Source organism: Anser cygnoides, chromosome 5 (genome assembly GCF_040182565.1).
Source record: "Anser cygnoides isolate HZ-2024a breed goose chromosome 5, Taihu_goose_T2T_genome, whole genome shotgun sequence".
In the NCBI taxonomy this organism is placed as follows: Eukaryota; Metazoa; Chordata; class Aves; order Anseriformes; family Anatidae; genus Anser; species Anser cygnoides.
This window is the reverse complement of record NC_089877.1, coordinates 23,479,252-23,499,182: the sequence shown is the minus strand read 5'-3', so window position 1 is coordinate 23,499,182 and position 19,931 is coordinate 23,479,252.

Here is a 19,931-nt window from a genome sequence, read left to right as displayed (position 1 = left end):
TTGCAGAGCAGTGTTTACACCAGGCCAAGGACTTTTCGGCTTCTTGCTCTGTCCTGCCAGCGAGCAGGCTGGGGGTGCAGCAGGAGCTGGGAGGGGACAGACCCAGGACAGCTGACCCAAACTGGCCAAAGGGGTATTCCATACCATCTGACGTCATGCTAAACAATATATAGGGGTGGCTGGCCGGGGTGGGGGGCCGGCTGCTCGGGAATAGGCTGGGCATCGGTCAGCGGGTGGTGAGCAATTGCATTGTGCATCACTTGTTTTCTTACACATTATTATTGTTAATACTATTATCATTATCACTATTATTATTATTATTGTTATTATTATATTCCTTATATTCCTTATATTCCTGTCTTAATAAACTGTCTTTATCTCAACTCACCGGCTTCACTTTCCCGTTTCTCTCCCCCATCCCAGAGAGGGAGGGGGGAGGGTGAGCGAACGGCTGTGTGGTGTTTAGCTGCCAGCCGGGTTAAACCACAACACACTGTCTCTTTGATAAGTCATACTCAGACTATGTATATTTTCACCTTTAAAACTCTTCACCTTTGCACTTTTAAAACACAGCGTTCCAGGCTTCATTTACTTGATTGTGGAGTAAAGGAGAATGCTACAGGGAAAACAGGGAAAATGGTAGTTCTCAAATTTGGTTTATGGAATCAAAGTTAGACATCAGAAAAACTATGTTAATCCTCCCAACAAAAGAACATTTCTTCACTGCAGAAATTATGCAGTAGTTTACAGACAAAAGCATAAAAGTGGCTCTCCAAGACCTCATAAACACAGGCTTTGTGTTTATGACACAAAGACACCAAACAACACATCACAATCATTTTTTCAGATCTCCATCAAGCAATTGAATTCTTCTTTCCATACAGATTCTGAATGCAAATCTATGAGCTATCATTATTCCTTTTCTTTTTGAATGCTCCGATTAGCAGGAAGAAAAAAAAAAAAGGTTAATTTGTCATATGAATAATCATAAGGCTTTAATGTTATTACCCTAATTGAACTGAGCAGGGGAAACTTACTTCTCCCATAACTATTGTTGCAAGTAGCCTGTGCACTTGGTCTACTCCACGTAGGTCTACTCCAAGTAAAATTGGTACTCCTCAGTTCCATCCCCATTCATCACCTATTTATGAAGGTGTAGCTGGTAGAAAAAGTCATCTTTTCTTTTGCAGGCAGTTCGCAAAGCATTCATGCTCTGGAAGCAGATTGGTTTCAAATGGAGGGCCAGGTGTTGAGAAATACTCCAGAATTGAGCATGACCAAATACAGACAACAGATGAAATATCCTAAAGATGCCTCCTTTTACCAGAGGATTTCTGCCATATCCACTTTGGCTATAGCAGTTAAAAATTAAAATAATAACAATAATAATAATAATTAAATTTTAAAAAAAAAAAAAGCTAGTAGAAACTGCTGTATCATTGAGAGGAGAAGAGCAATAAAATCTAATGAATCCAGTAAAGCTGTGTTTTATCTTTGTCTTATAATTAATTCCATATTTCTCATGAATATATTGAATTTTACATTATTTAGCTAAAGTAGAGACATTATAAATTTAAAACTTTTATCAATCAAGTAGAATTATGGACATATCCCTTCCAGTTAACTACCAGTTTTGCTAGTAAAGCACAAATTCAATAGATTCAACCTCACACACAGATGTGAGAAAAACAGCTATACTTCCCAAATTACAGCATTTATTCTTCACAGATAGAATTGAATTTGATGAGATTTAACAAGTAAATTGGTAGCTAATTTATCAGCTCAGTAATTATAAAACTGTCTTTCTTGAATAAATTCAGTACTTTTTATTTTTGAACCATAAAACATAATAGAAGTTGGTTTGGATAAAAAGATTTAATATATATGTGACTCAGATATTTGTATCAAATAAAGAAGATGACTGAGAACTCATTGCTTCTTAAAATACAAAAAATAGGAGACCCAACCCTACAACAGTAGAATTAAAACAGAGGGTTTTTTGCTGTTGTTGTTGTTGTTTTATATATATATATAAACTGCAATTAGAATACGGAATTCATTGTCACAGAACTTGTTAGCTTCTCAAAGTCATAAAATCCTCAAAGAATGTAAACAAATTCATGGAACAAATTTCTGTCATGACCTATCAAATAGATCTAACTAGACCAATAGAAATACTATACCTATAGTCCTGAACTGCTGATTACCAGAAGCTGGAGGGGAAGTTTCACTCTGTTCTTGTCCTGTTCCTACTAAAGTTCCCTAGTGATTTTTGCTAGAGATGGAAAGCTGGAATACGAAGAACACTTTAGTGTGGCCCAGGTTAGCTTTTGCTGTTTTCTTAGATTTTACTTAAACATAGCTGAAATATCAAACATCTTTTGAAGAGGTGATAAGGGAAAGAATTGATTAAACACTATCAGGAAAATTTGTACCATGACATTTTCTGTATTTTCAAAATTAAAAAAGAAAAAAATCCTTTTAAGTAAGGCTGAAAAATAACACTTTCTTCAGACAGTTCCACAATTAATAGTCTGTTACACATGATTTTCATATTCCTTTATTTTAGTAGAGTTGAAACATTCTCTATCTTCTTGATGTTTTCTTTAGACTGATTTCTTTCTTCCATTATACTCAATAAGACCAAAATACAGGTTAGTGTTTTCTAACATAATCATTGTCATTTCCTCTCAATTGTCTTCACCTCTTGAAAATATAGAGCAAAAGAAGTATTTTGTCCCAAGTTTGGCTTTACACTTGTTGAAAAAAACAAGGATGCCCTTAGAAAGAGATGGTTCTTTACTAATCATTGAACTCTTACCAGAGAGTTTCTGATGCTTTTAGATGTGGATTGCATCACGGGAAATAAAAACAAACACAATTCTTACAATGCTTATTTGAAATAAGAAAAAAAAAGTCTAAAAACTATCCAAAATGAAAATTCTTTAAGCATTAGAAACGGCTGCAGCTTTTTTTGGAATAGTTGGTTTTAAAGTAACGTGTTACAAACAGATGTACTCAGCAGGGAGTAGGGCCTGCTCTGGGCTATGCCTATATCCTACCAACCTAATCTGACAGTTTAGGTCCCTTGGCCTATTGTATTTTCATTGGAGACTTTAATATTACACAGTCTTTAATTTTGTACATGGCTTGCTAGGTGTACCCATGTTATTTAAAGACAAGTAAAAAAGAGCTACTTACTCAAAACAGTTTTATTTAAACAAACATCCTGTTTCATACACATAGCAGGAGAGAGGGGTGTCAGACACAGCATTCAAAAGATGTGAACTGCAGCTGGAGCCAGAAGCAAGAAGTTGCCTGTCCATTAAGAAATGTCAGTGGTTGTACCCCATTACCTAATTTCACTAACATGGGAATGCCAGCAACCAAAAGCACTAGCAGCAGGATGGGCAGGCACAAACCAGGCAGTTAAGGCTGCACCCAGTAAGGGTACTTCGTGTCCCAAATGGTTTGCTCAGTTCTACATCTTACTGCTAGAGCTGGCACAATGATAGTGACACCACAAGTGCACAATGATGACACTCCTTCATTGCCTAGAATTACCCCAAGGTCAGAGGCCTCAACTCACATGAAAATCCTAGGGCAAGATGTGGCTACCCAGCACCCAACACTGCAGTGTCCCTCTGCATTTCTGGAGGACAGGTGAGAGTGTGGCAGTAGCACAGCTTGCAGGAAGAGGACCAACAGGCAGAGGACCAGGGATGATAAAGTAGAAACTCCACAGGATAAACAGAAGATAAGAGGTTCTTCATAGCAATTCTGAAGTGAAAGAGCACTTCCCCTAGATTCCTGATCCAGACTTGGTTCTGCAGTTTTGACAGGTTACAGATTTTTATTTTATTTTATTTTTAAGTTTTCAGAACAAAAATTCAGGAGGCATTAATGGTGCAAGCCCAGTAACCTCTATGCCAAGTTACCTGTTATGAAGAAAAGGGCAGTTTGACTACATCTTCTAATAGTATTTCAGTGAAATTACCCTCCCTCCCTTGACCTGATGGTTGTTTGATGGACTTCATTTCACCACAGGGACACGTTTTTAGCGCAGAAAGGATGAAGCATATTATGACCATTGTAAAAATGTAACACCACAGGATTAACCTGAATGAATAAGTGCAGTTGAACTTTAACAAATCAATATGTTTTGTTTCTTCAAATTAAAACTAGTGAGATGTAGTTTCACTTAAGACATCCTAAATCAGCTTTAATAGTTTTAAAAACAAGTAATTAGTTCTCTAAGTAGAAACTGTAGAAAATATAAAATCTCAATTGCTAATCAAGATGGACTTACCAAGAGCACCCAATAACTTTGTGCTTTACTCCTTTATTCAAAATATTTCAAACTGTATTTGGAAATGGAATAAAGAAGTTTACACTTTCAGTTTTGAGAAAGAATCTTAAAACTTTCAAGAAGCATCTTTCACATCTGATCACAAAGCAAAAACTTAACAGTAAGTCTCTAGGTTGATTTCAAATACCTTCAAACAAAAGTGTTCAGATAACTTTATAGTAAGCACACAAGAAACTTAAATAGCTAAACTTGTTACTGAAGATTTTGATAGAAGTTTATGGCTCTGATTCACAAGTGTTATTTCTAAATACATAGAAAATAATTTTTGAAGTAATACAAATCCATAGATTCATTTTTCTCTGTCAACAAAATTGTTGTCTTTTTCTCAGAGCAATCCTTGGAGTTGAGTCAACTACAGGGGATGGTCTTTTCAATTTTGCAGGTGCAGATTCTCATACAAACCAGTAACTGAGAAATTATCAAAATAAGAGGCAGAAGTAGCATGCAGCTATGGAAAACCTCAAAATATTTAACAATAATTTCTCATAGGATCCTACTGGACAACATTTCCAGCATACAGCTAGATAAAACATAATACAATGGGTGAACAATTGGCTGATTGGTAGGGCTCAAAGGGTTATGGTAAATGGGGTTATATTAGGCTGGTGGCCAGTCACCAGTGGGGTCCCCCAGGGCTCCATTCTAGGGACAGTTATTTTCAATGTTTTCATAAATGATTTGGATGTAGGACTAGAAGGCATTTTGGAGTAAGTTTGCTGATGATACTAAACTGGCAGGAGCTGTTGACGCTGTTGAGGGTGGAAAGACCTTGCAGAGAGATCTGGACAAATTGGAGAGGTGGGCAATCATCAACTGCATGAAGTTTAACAAGAGCAAGTGCTGGGTCCTGCACCTGGGAAGGGGCAACCCTCACTATACGTACACACTAGGGGACGAGATGCTGGAGAGCAACGCCACAGAGAGGAATCTGGGGGTTTTGGTTGATAGCAAGTTGAGTATGAGCCAGCAGTGTGCCCTGGCAGCCAGGAGGGCCAACCGTATCCTGGGTTGCATCAAGCACGGCATTGCTAGTCGGTCGAGGGAAGAGATTGCCCCGCTCTACTCTGTGCTGGTGCAGCCTCACCTCGAGTACTGTGTGCAGTTTTGGGCACCACAGTACAAAAAGGACATGAAACTATTGGAGAGTGTCCAGAGAAGGACTACAAAGATGGTGAAGGGCCCAGAGGGGTAGACATACGAGAAGCGGCTGAGGTCACTTGGTTTGTTCAACCTGGAAAGGAGGAGGCTGAGGGGAGACCTCATCGAGGTCTACAGCTTCCTCATGAGGGGGAGTGGAGGGACAGGCGCTGATCTCTTCTCTCTGGTGACCAGGACCTGAGGGAATGGAGTCAAGCTGTGACATGGGAGGTTCGGGTTGGATATCAGGAAAAGATTCTTCACTAAAAGGGTGGTCACTCACTGGAACAGGCTCCCCAGGGACGTATTCATGGCACCAAGCCTGTCAGAGTTTAAGAAGCGTTTAGACTATGCTCTTAGTCATATGGTCTGAATTTTTGGGTAGACCTGTGCAGAGCCAGGAGTTGAACTTGATGATCCTTGTGGGTCCCTTCCAACTCAGGATAGTTTATGATTCCATGAATAATAAAAATAAACTAGGGTTTGCTGGAAGGTAGCATCTCTGAAGATTTCAGTACCCAAACACTCTGTTTAACCAGTTAAAGTCTTGCTCCCAGCTACTTGGAGCCTTTTCCTTTACAGATTCTACATTCAACAGGGGAGGGAGATTCTACATTCAACAGAGGAGGGAGGCTATTCACAAACAGTCAATATTTGTTACATAAAATGTGTTGTGAGTGTACTATCTAAATTTAAAGTAACATGATTTAAACCAACCTGCCTGATGAAGAGTCCTTAGGGGTCACTAAAACTTTGATTTCCAGTTAGCTTATTTTATAGCTAGAGATTTGGAAGTCATCAAAACCATAATGAGAGAGATCAATCAGATTGCTTTTATTGGTCTACTGCGTACAATCCAATATAAGCAGAGTATCCACAGAATCAGATTTTGGAGGAATTTGCATTGTACCATGGATGGTTTTAACCTTGAGACTACTAGAAAAATCAGTTGTTTGATAATTAATCATGTGAATATACATTTTAATTTGAATTGTGTAACTAAATAGAATTTTAAAAATTGCAGTATATTCCTGATAATAGATTTCTGCAGGTCTTCAAATTTTTTGTAGCATTTTTATAAAGAGCTCTAAAAGGCTGCTGTCATTTGCAGCTGGTTAAGACAAAATGAGAAGTGTAATTTTCTGGTATAATTCATTTTGTATTTTAGTTTTTGAAAATAATAGTAACATATTTGAAAATATAAATAATATATCCCGATGAGTGATGGATTGTTTTAACGCATTGTTAAAAAGATTTCAAATTTTCTTAAAAAGTATGTATGAGTACAGACACCAAATGGCAAATATGTCAGTAACTGAGATTTAAAAAAAATAATACTATTTCACAAAATCACAGAATGTTAGGGATTGGAAGGGATCTTGAAAGATCATATAGTTCAATCCCCCTGCTGGAGCAGGAAAATCCCCCTGCCAGAGCAGGAATCCCCCTGCCAGAGCAGGAAGCATATTTAACACCATTTCAGAAGCTTGCATCCATAGAATTATTTAAAGTTCTTTGTGCATCTGATACTTACTACACACCACAAGGAGCAACTGTGGTAGAAATCATTGATCACCAGGAGATGTAGAGCAGCAGAGGCAAAAAGATAGACACACATGTAAGTAGTATGGAGGTAGGGAAATTTTGCTCTCAAATCAAATTTGCCACTTTCAAGAATAACTATCCCTAAAATATAAGAATTTCTTTTAAAAAATGTCTGTTCAATAACACACAAAATTTTATTTTTCTGCCTTCTAGTGTTTTAGTTTATGTTTACCTGTAAAACTTGTCCAAAACTATCAATGCAAAAAAAAAAACACCACCACCACCACCACCACCACCAAAAAAAAAAAAACAGTTTAAGAATCAGTGCCGTTAGTTTTATCTTTACTGTAAATGTTCAAAAATATTGATAATATTTTCCCATATCTTTAATTATAGTCTCACTTTGATACAATGTTTCTCTCTGGAAAGAATATATGTACTTATGTGTGTCCTACAGGAGGGAAGCTTAGGATACCTCTGTGTGTTGTTCCATTTGAAAGTGACAACTCCAGTGCATTTGATTATTATAAGCAGGAATTACAGTAGGTGATGAGTGTTTCAAGAGAGCAAAAATATTTCTCTCTCACTAGAGAAGTGGAAATAAAGCTAGACCCACTGTTCTCTCCCTCTTATCTGTTATATGATTTAGTGGCAGAAATCGCAACCCACACATTTACATTTACCAGAGATATTGTTTGTAAATTACTAACCCCGGTAATGCAAGAGTGGATCTCTCACTAGTAAAAAATTATGAGTGAGTTCTGCAAGATATGTTCATCTGTAAGTGGCTTAACAGGGAAATTCATGGGAAAGAAAGATAAGTACTGTCTAAACCTATAGGACTCATATAGGTCATCATAGCTACTGATGTAAAAGCAGAAATCAATTTCCTTAAGTGTATTAATTAGCCTTAAAAGTTAATTTACTACCATAAGACTATTACTTTACTCCAAAAAAAAAAAAAAATGCTTCAAGAACCTGAGTCCTAGTAAAGTAGTTTTAATAAATAACAAACTGTACCTGTCCATGGTACAAGCAAGCTGCCTCCCATGCAGGACCCATGCCAAGTGAGCATAAACAAAGTTGAGGGAAGGCCACTAGAAGAGTTACCCAGGCAAAGAATCAAAGACAAATTAGGAGTGACTAATACAGTATGGCTACTACTAGTGATGACATGAATGATGGATATGAAGAACTGTTAAAACATTTAAAAACAACTCTAGTCAATGTCAGCTAGAAAACAGCTGGGGACTTGAAAGTAGTCTTTCATATTACCAAAAAGAAGTGTTAAAAAATAAAAGGGTAAGAATTTGTAGCGCAGGATGTAAAACAGATGACATATCTATTACTTAACCCTGAAAACATTAAAAAAACAACTATCACAGTATGTGACCATTCTGCATATTAAATTAACTTTTGTTACAGCAACCAGAACCTCTAGAAATGCATTAATTTAGGACCATCATTGAAGTACTAATGATGCACACAAAAAAAAAGGCTTATTCATCTAGGGTTTTATGCTGAATAATGTATCTTCAGGAAAATTCTAGAGGACTATCATTCCTGTGGGTGAGTTATTCCCTGAGGTAGCTTCAAACATTATGATAAAATAGATCATCACACAATCATACTTCTGATGGTAAAAGGGTACCTGATAGCACAAATATCTCAAGAACAAACTGTGCTTATAAGAATTCTGTTTCAACCATGAGCAAAGACTGAGGAGTAGGTGAGACCAACTAAAGCCACTTAGAAGGTAAAAAGCTAGTGAAAAAGTCAGATTAGCTATGCTGGAAACCGCCTGCATGTTGTCGTCGAGCCTCTGAGGAGGACAGAGGTTAAAAGTGTTGAACTGCATACTCATTTGACTTAACAGAAACAGCCCTAGAGGCAACAAGAAGCAATATCAGCTCTTACACTATGCTAACATGCTCTCCAAGGAAGAGAAGTATTTTGACAGATATGATTAACTGACACACTAGACTGTGCTAAAGACAAGCAGTATTTCTGTGAGAGAGTCCTGCAACAGATTTTCCCTAGTGAGTCAGGTAGCTGTGCAAATCTTGGTAAAAGTGTTAGAGAACAGACTAATTAAGAAAACACATTGGGCATCTTCAGTGGTTGTGAGACTTTAAATTCCTTGAGAGCTCAGAAGAGTTCCCCATTTCCATGTATTAGATGTCAGAAGCAAATATTTTCATAGTTTGGATTTGATGCCTGCCTATAATTTGATTAAAGTAGCATTTAAGGATCAAACTATAGCTACTTCTCTGACACATTATAGATTGTTGCAGGGTTTCAGAATGTCCCCTCAATTCATGAATGTGTGTCATCTGCTAGGAGAAGTTAAATAACTAAGGAACTACTGTCTTTGTGCTGAAGAAAGATTAAAGGGAAAAAAAAAAAAAAAGGCAAAAAAAAGGGGAGGGGGGGGAAAGTGGTGGAAAAATCCCACCACCACCACCACCCCCGAATTAAGCTTGAAGGAAGCAGGAAGCCTTTATCACCTTCCCAGTAAATACAATAGGTGCAAGAAAATAAGGCTTCAGTCTAAAACTTGATTGTTATGAACTGCTGGAAAATCCCTGTTGAGCTGGAGAAAGCATAGCTGTTTGGAGGCATGATGATTTGAGGTACCTCACTATAACAGCTTACAGTTTCTGGCTGATATGTCAAACATCAGAAGTGTTTCTCACAGGGTACAGTCTCATATATTCACTTGGTTTTCTGTTTTTTAATTGTATATGTCAGTCTAAGGATAACAGTCTACTACGGAAGCTTAACATACAACTAAAGACAAATGGTTAAATCAAATCTTGGCAAACCAATTTAAACAAGTTTCTTTTTAGAAAGCTGTTTGGAATTTAAATAGGGGAAAGTTGACAGTAATATTACAATGTGAGAAAGAGGCTGCAAAAAAAGGTCTGAGAAGAGCCTGAAAAATGTTGCATCAGGGTTCCCCTAGGAAAAGATTGAATAGACACCAGAACAGCTTACAAAAAGATATGGTTGAACTTCCTTTTGTAGAAGAGACTGTAATATAGATACAAGGCCAACCGAGGTGAGTGAAGACAAGCAACGCCTTGTCTATCATCTTCAAAATGAGTGAATATCCATGATCTTCTAAAAAATGGGAGCTTGATAACAATGTATTTCTCTTTCAGAATATGTGGTTTTCCGGTGACTGAAATCTTTTCTGTTTATCCTATTACGTACAAGAAATGATATGTTCCAAAACTTCATGCAAAGGTTATCAGTTTAAGCACATTTGCTTAGACTTCTCAAATGGCAGCTAGTAGATGTAAACTGTAAAACACAAGACCCATGACTTCTGTGGGAGTCTGAGAAAAGATGCACATATTACAGTGTGAATCTGGAAAGCAAATACTAGAGACAACCACAATTATCTGCAGCTCTCAGGAAAAAAACACCAGAGGATTAAAGCATCACAGAACAGTTAATCAGTAAGAGTACCGTGAACAAAAACATCATATTTTTCAACTACAGAACAATGTCAAAACATTTATTAAAAAGCTAGAAATTCCTCATTATATTTCTTCAAAGGGTACTTTTTCCCTAAGTGTTGGTTTTTTTTTGTTTTTTTTTTTTTGACTTTCTCTGCATTTACTATTCTTTACTAGTGACAAAAACTCAAGAGATATTAAATGTCACCCATACACTTTTTGAAATCCAGAATCCTTTGATTTATTTTTTTTTTTAATTAAAGTAACAAAGTAATATGCCTTAGTAACAAAAAGGAAAAGAGGACACATGAAAGCAGCTGATAACAACTAGGAACTCAGTATGCTGACTGATCTATGGAGAGAAGAAAGAAGTGTAGATTATATCTATCATGTCCTTTGCAAAGTAAATTCACTAATTCTCCACTAAAAGATTTACATTACATGTGGAATTTCTTCAGTGGTACAATTCAAACTTTACTAAATTTACTCCAAACTAAACTTGAATAGACATCATAAGCACAGACAATGACTTAGTAGCTCTGCTAGCAAGAACATCTAAGATAAACCTTAAAATACTGGAAAAAAATCGCAAGTACACTTGTTTATGCTTGCCTAAATCACAGTATGTGATTTAAAGTATGGCAGAAGAAAATAATCACCTACCATGACCCAGACAAAAGAAGAAAGGTAAAATTTCAGCCCATTAATGGAGGATCTGAAGAAATGATGAACTGTGAAGTAAAAATGAGTGTCAGTGAAGTTATTTGAAATAGATAAGACAAATGTTAAATATGAAAAACCTGAAGAGGATTCTACAGCTTTGGCAGACTGGGTGTTAAATTTAAGATCAAATTCAATGCAGATAATTTTAAAACTAAGCATGATAAAAGCAATCCTAAATTTATAAATAAAGAGCTATAACCACTCAAAAATAAGATTTTGAGGTAATATTGATAGCACTAATAAAGCATCAGTTCAGTGCTCAATAGTGATCAAAAATGAATCACATTAAAAAATAAGAAAGATTGCAGCATTATGAAACATGCTCAGGTTACTGAATCAGTCCACAGCTCACCCTCATTTTAAGCATGATGCATTATTCTAGTCCTGTCTAGTCCCAAGCAGATGTACTCAGAATGGAAGGTGTTTGGGTAGAGACAACAAGGATGATCAGAGATATGGAACAGCTCCTGTAAGAAAAACAGCTGAACAGAGTAGGTCTCTTCAGGTGGAAAAAGATCTAAGGGGATTAAGACTGAGATACATAAAATCATGAAGAGCAAACAGCATCACTGTCTCTTCCAACAAAGAAATTGGAAATTATAGAAATGAAACAACAAAAATTTCTGAGGCAAAAAGAAAAAGTGAGGTGGCACATCACACAATACATAGTTAAGCTAACTCCTGGCCACAGAACCACCTGGATGGCAAGAGATTACTTGGTTCAGAAAACTACCTGAGAAATTTGCTCAGGAAATCCATAAACAATGATCTGTTGGAAATTAGAAAACTATTTTTGAAAAAGTATAATAAAACATTTTTCCTGGGAATATACCATTGTCTGATTGAACTGGACACACCAGAGAGTCCAACCCACTACAAAAATTATTCAAGCAGAGTAATGTAAGAATCTTTAAATGTTATGACATTGGTGATGGTGCTGACCAAGTTATTGGAGGTACAAGGAATGAGGTTGGCCTTGCACATCAGAAGGTTGAACAAATGCAGGTATTCCATCTGCAGGATGGAATGAGATATAAATACTAATGATTTTTTACTTAGTGAAACCAACAAATTGTCTTGTGTTTTTTGTTTGTTTGTTTGTTTGTTTTCAAACTTTATTAAAGGATACTGGTAGCTTCCCTTGTAGCAAGTAATGCCATGAAAATATCCAAAATTACATTCAGTTTTACACTTGGGCTGTTCAAAATCTGAAAGGTATACGAGATACATGAAAGCTTATACTGCAGGTAACACATACATGTTTTCATCAAAAATAGATTGTTTTTCAATAATAATGGTAAAATCTATAAAAACAGCTATAGCCATAAAATTCTATATGTTTACCTGTCAACAGAGCAGGAATCCATTTGTATTTATATTCAGTATGAAAAAGATTGCAAATTAAGTAATAAAAGGTCATCCAAGATTTTATCTACTGAATGGCCAGAAAAATGATTTTGTAATGTAATTCATCTTTCCACGTTAAGGTAAATGTTCAAGCCAAGTGAGAACAACATATTCTTCAATGGAGTTGACTATGGAAGATAGCTTAGACTAAATGGAGTTTAAATGATAAGCCTAGAATAAATGCCTGACTTTTGGACTGCTTATGGTAGGTATGATGAATCCAAGTCTAAATCAAAAATCCAAAGAAATTGAAGTATAAACAGACCTGTACAGGAAACGCGCTTAATTTGATATCTTGAAAAAATATATATTCATTTCTTGTACAGAGATCTCCTGTGTGACAAATTACTATGCCTCCATACATGGCAGTCATTAGTTGATACAACACCACCACTATACAAACTATACAAACACTATACAAAGTTCTATACAACCTGAGGATTTCACATAAAAATTCACCTGACATTTGGGCCAACAAAGTTACTTACATCAATGGAAAATGCACTTTACAGCAGTGTTACAAATTCTATCCACTTAATTTATCATGAAATTCATACACAGCTCTAGAAAAAAGAATCAGAAGAAAGATGATGAGTCATTGCTGTTGAGACTCATATCCTCCTGCCAATATAAGTTCAACTTCTCAAAAGCATGCAGTACAACATGAAGTGAGAAGACAGAAGCAGTCCATGGGATAAACTGTATCCTTCCCCATACAAGCATATGAGTGAATATAAAAAGAATGTAAATAAACATTTATGATAAAGTTCATAGGACTTTGTTATTCTATTGAAATTGATCCCATTTTATTAAAAAAAAAAAAAAAACAATTAACCATCTGCAAATCAGGTGTTATAAGCAGAGCCACATATGTATCTACTGTTCATTAAGGTAACCAGAGAACATCATTTACTTATCAACTTCATATTTTAAGATCTATTAGCAAATATATGCTGTTATTAAAATATACTAAGCTTATTTAAAATATATATATATATGCAGAAAACTTGCTTATCCATCTTTCAAAATCTGTCAATACGTATATACTGATGATGTATTTATTGCATGATTCCTTTTCAAACTACTTTGTTGTTGTTGTTGTAAATAACAGCGATGAAGAACCATTAGTTCAGTGTTTATTAATATTGAAGGAACTTCAAAGACCACATCTGTGGGGAAAAAACTCTAAAGTTCTTATCCTGAGTGACTAGATGACATCACATTCGGCAAGTGCAAGAAAAAAAATACTTTAGAAGTGTTGTGTCTGGCACAGGTCTCTCTGACAGGCCTAGGCATACAGCATGTAAAATCTAAAAGCTGCTGGAATATAGCTAAATGCTGTTATCCAAGCTGTCATAACTGTATTGCAGTTTAAAAGATATTTCCTGACAAGAAAATTGAGAAAACTGTCTGGCTAGTAAATCAAAACCTTCCTCCTCTTTTAGTGGCCAACCAACAGATGCAGTTTAGGTCACAGATGGTGTTTTTCATGTTTTGGTCTCCATGCACATCTTCAGCACAAGTACTTTCTTTACCACTTGGAGTTAGTTCTTTTAAAAATAATCTTTGCCAGTACACCAAGCTATCTACAAACTGCTGTTAATTTCAGAAAGTACAAAGCTTCTAAGCAGGTAAGGTTCAGAAGAACAGACTGTATTTTAGTTATCTCATAATTTAAGATGACGATGCATTTTGCTGTGGAATATATTATGTGATTCCATCACCTTAGAGAGATTTGAGAGAAACAGAAATGCCATCAGACACAAAGGTGAATAAGGACTTAATGGTCGAAAGAAATAATATTTGTTTAAGTGTTTAATTGGTGTAAAAGCTCAATTTAAAACTTCAAAGTGGGTTAACTACTTCACTGCTGCTTATTTCTCTCATTTCCCTTACAACCCACAAGATTGCTTCTCTTCTTTCTGTCTTCTGTGCTCCCTGTAATGGGGCTTCCTTCAACCAGGGCAGTACAGAACCAGCAGAAAACTCTAGGATTGGTCTCTCATCTCCTGAATGTGCATTTTCAAATTATGGACTTAACATCAAAGTGTTGATCACTGTGACTCCAGTTTCAGAAAAGCATGACACCAGAAAGCTTAAGTGATTTTCCACCCACCTACCACCTTCCTCTCTTTTCCAAAGCAATGTGGACTGAATTGAACAAAGTTATTTTCATTATTATTCCAAGGAGTAACTGGTAGGCAATGTGTTATTTAAACCAAAGGACATTTTCGGTGAACTCTGTACAAACTGTCCATAAGAAATTGTATAAAGCAACCTTGACAAAATCAGAAGCTGATAGCTGTGCGTGAGACTAGAGGGGTTCTGTAACAATCTGTGGAAGCAAATGTTTGTTTTTTCATGAGTGAGCGCAGTGTCAGGGGAGCTCAACAAGTTTATGAAAAGATTCTTCAGTAACAGATGACTGAATTCAGTGACCTGAGAAGTACTTTCTGATCCTATATTCCTCTAAGAAATAATAAAACTTGCTAGGGAAAATATTAATTTAAATGTGAAAAAAAAAAAATCTTGGAACAAGTTTAATAAATTAAACTTCTTGTTCTATATAAGGAATTAATTATAACATTTTCATTTATAGTAATTTCAGTAAGGGAACAGATCTAATGAAGCAAGAGAAAGATTAAGATCTTTGATGAAATGTCAGGTCCAGCTCTCTCCCACTTCAAAATGATAAAGGAATAAAGAAAAGTTTATCACGCTGAAAAATATGCACTGGCAAAAACACTACAGGTTCTGATTTTTCTTTGTATTGTGGCTTATGCACATTCATTCTTTAACTAAGCTAGTAATCCTTAGTCTTTAAGGGTTCTGTAAATTTTTCATTAAAAATGGGAGTGTTCTGAGGATTTTTATTTATATGAACACATGGGATATTTTTTCTTTGAATGTTTCATTGATCAATACCTACGCTAAGTACAAAGAGTGAATAACCCATGACAGAAGTGGAAGACTATGTGATAACACTGGAAGAGAGAAGGATGAACTGTGTCAAGAATTCTTTGTTTAAATTCATTTTTTAAATTCATTCATTCCTGCATGAATTCTTGACCAAACACTCCAGAAAAGTTCATAGACAAATCTAAGTTCTATTTACTGGATCTACCAAAACATGTAATTACTTAACTCATTTAAGGAAACAGATGACTTCATTCTAGTCTTTGCAGAATTATCCACAAGTAATTTATTTCCAGATCTTCAAAGATCTATTGACACATAATTTCCACTGAAATCAGTTCATATCACCAAGATTAAAATAAGTAGTTGCTACCAGTGACTTTGGAATGAATCCTTAAACACATGTTCAGATATAGAAATAACCTAATAAATAAAGACATTAAAATTAAATTAAAAAAAAAGTTAATTTGACTGTATCATAAATACAAGTAATGAAAAATATATATGCAGAACTAAGAAAAATACAGATTATTTCAGAGTTAATAAAGAAAACAAAATGCATATTATGGCAGTTCCATTAACTAATTTCCATGGGGAGTTTCCAAATTAGGCATTCATTAACTTTCTAAACAATTATTTCAATATTTCAATAAATCTAATAGTTCATTATCAAAACATTATACTTTCATGATGTCAAATCAAGTGCTTTTTAAACAATTGATTCAAAGGAAGAGGGTGTAAGGAGGTGCTTAAATTGACAACAGAATACATACCTAAAGAATTCTTAATTTGTGACACTCACATGTCTCCAATTAGGGAACTGCTAGTCCATAAATAAATTTCCCTGGTAAAAGAGTGTGCTATAAAAATCTTCATTTCTATTCCCAAAACTCTGATAGCACTTCTAGACTGTTCAAAGGATCATTGTTTTAAACTAAAGATTTGCAAGTCGAAGAGCTTACACTAAGAAGGGTACAACTGGCACTCAAAGTCATCATGTTGGAAGCACACAGCAAGTGCAGCACGGGGGTGATAATGATGGTACAATGCATAAGGGAGATTGGAAGTTTATGACAAGGAAAGAAATGTCCAAGATCAATAGGGTCACATCTTTCACGGCTGTTGCCTTGGAATTTCTCCACCCCTTCATTTAGCCTATAAATAATCAGAGAAAAGTCAGTCTTCAAAATCAAGAATCCTTTTTGTTCAACAGATGACTATTTCAGATATTCATCTAAGTATGATCCAGTATCTAACTTATCACAAGGAGACATCAAAATAACAGCTTTAAATTATAAACTATATAGTTATTAACATTATATACTCAGTCACATATATATGCATATAACAGTTGTAAAGGTGCAAAAGAGCATTTGACAGAAGCTTGGGAATTCTCTTCTGAAGCAAAGGATTATGTCAAAGCCTAGATACACACACAGCTTTCTCTACAACTCCTTCAAACTGGATGAGTTCATTGAAAGAACCAAGTTTTATAAGGTGCACAGTGCAAAAAGCATTTTGACCTTAAAGTGCCTAGAAAAGAGTTATCAGAAAAAAAATAAATCTAACACACAGTTTTTAGGTTGCCAGCTATAAATGTTTTTTCTCTCTGGCAATTTAGATATACCTCAGCTGTCAGGAACCTAGAAAAATACCACCTCCAGTCACTGTCAAGCTCTGTTATTTCAGCTGACTGCTGACTTTAGCAGGTTGAAGTTTCAGTTAATTTCCCTTGCAGGAAGGTACACGAGGCTCTTGTTGGTAATGATCCAGTCACTCTGAGACCCACACATGTAAAACATTTAAAATTATTTGTCAGTGATAGGCACAAATATGCAAAAGATAGATTCTCCTCCTTTGCTTCTCTAAATAAAATCTCTCTTGCTGATTTGCATTTTCCACATTTCTGAGTATGCATAATCTTTTGATAGGCAAAACATAATCTCTTTTGTCCTGCTAATATATCAACCATCTAATGAAAAGTTTAAAAATATTACTTCCAGATGGTTGCAGTGGGAATTTCCTTTCCTCTGTAATACAACATACTGGCATAGAATATATCTAACATACTCTAGAAATGCACAAAACTATCAGGTTTTCACTCAAGCATAGGTTATAATATGAAGGGTCCTAGTCATGTCACTATAAATAAGTAGGCTGAGGATCTCTTGGAATATTATTTTTTTATTTTTTTTTTTTTCTGTGGGGGAATTCATTAAGGGTTAAGGATTAACTACATATTTTATTATTTGCAGAGTCTTGCATGAGGAACTATGCAAAAAACATCAGTTAGTAATTGGATCCCGGATGCTCAAACTCCAGAGTTCCTCTTTGTAATTAATATAAACATCCTCAACCAGATACAGCTTGTCAGATTTTTTAGGCTTCTCTTGTACTGTTACTCCCCAAGTCTTTTTTTTTTTTTTAAACCTTGAAAAGTTTCAACTTTTACAATACTAATTGTACACATTAAAAAGAAATATAGTTCTGAATCTGTTCATTTCAATACACTCTACTTTTAGACTTAGTTGACCATAATAATGTTTTGCTTTGCTTTAAATACATACAGTAGCATACCATAAGTTATATAACAGCATTAAAAAAAAAAAAAAAAGCACTTACTACAGGTTAAAATTATGATTTTTTTCCTTACTTCATAGTACAAAGAAATTTTCCAATTGATTTCATGATAATTGATTTTAAAATGCTGAATGTGATTTAACTGGAACTTAAAATGCTGCACTTGCTGGAATACTTTATTTGTCACTAGGTCTAATGTTAAAGAATTGACTAATAGACAGTGATGATGATAAATCAGTGTAACAGAGTTAATTTCTTATAGAGTTACACTGGATTTAGTCACTCAGCCCTCAGAATAATGGAATTGCATGGCTAAATTCACCCACTACTGGGAGACCTTAGGGATAAGGGACTTAAGCTACTTTTTTTGAGAGACTATCTAATGGTACTGCAAAATATATACCTGTGTAGGCCAAAGCAGCCTAAATAATAATTTTCCTCTCCTTTTGGAAACATAATTAAAATTGCAGTTTACCGATGTCCCAGGCACACACAGAGTTCATTGTCTTAATCAGACTAATCTATCTAAAATAGTATATGCCTGGTTAGTAGATAGTCTTCAGCATACAGTCGGAGAGAATTTACAACAATAAACCAATTGATTATCCCCTCCTCCTCTCCGCCCAAAAAGATACCAAATTTAAAAACATTCCCAATGTAATAATAGTTCAAACACTTTAAAAGTATTTGTTCACAGTACAATAAAATTTCCTTTTTAGTCTTGCTATAATTAGTGCACAGCTTGCACACAGAATGGTTTGGGTTAGAAAAGACTTTAAAGATCATCTAATTCCAACCTGCCTGCCATGGGCACGGAAACCTTCCATCAGACCAGATTGCTCAAAGCCCCATCCAACCTCGCCTCGAACACTTCCAGGGATGGGGAATCCACAAGTTCTCCGGGCAACCTGTTCCGGTGCCTCACCACCCTCATAGTAAAGAATTTCTTCTGACTATCTAATCTAAATCTAGATATTTCTAGTTTAAAGCCATTACTCCTTCTCCTATTGCTACACCCCTTGACAAAAAGTCCCTTCCCAGATTTTCTCTAGCCCCCCTTTAGGTACTAAAAGACCACTATAAGGTCTCCCCAGAGTCATCTCTTCTCCAGGCTGAACAACCCCATCTCCCTCAGCCCGTCTTCATAGGAGAGGTGCTCCAGCCCTCTGATTATCTTTGTGGCCCTCCTCTAGATGTGTTTTCATTGTCAAAATGAGAAATGTTCTCATGAGTCAAAAAAGATGTAATTTTTTATTTTGTGTCAATCACAGTAACTGAATGAAAATGAGCCATAAAACTTCATGATGACGTTTCTTGAATTCCCTGTCAGGACAGATGTACGTACCTATTTATGTGTCATATCCAGTTTATATTTTTCAGTCTCATTAAAAAAAAAAAATCAATCCTACACTTTCAGTCAGTAGTTAGCTCCACCGTCAGAGATGCTTGTTTTATGCTTTATCTATTTTTATTCATATTAGCGAAAGATTTTCATAACAGAGTTGTGAGCAACCCAAAATATTCTCTTCCTTCATGCCCCTTTAGCAGTAACCCCAGTCTACACCTAGCTTTGACTACCCAGAAAGCAGGTCAGCATTTGGAAAGCTCTACCCAGGCTACGATATAGCAGGGCTCTTCAGGGGACCAGCACAGAGGGTGGTATTTATTTACTTAAAAAGTAACATAAGTGTGTATAATATTCCCCTTAGGTGGACTGCTACAGCAGGTGTGGGAGATTGCAAGTGAACAGCCACTTCTTTAACTGAAGAGGAAATACACATCCTTACTAA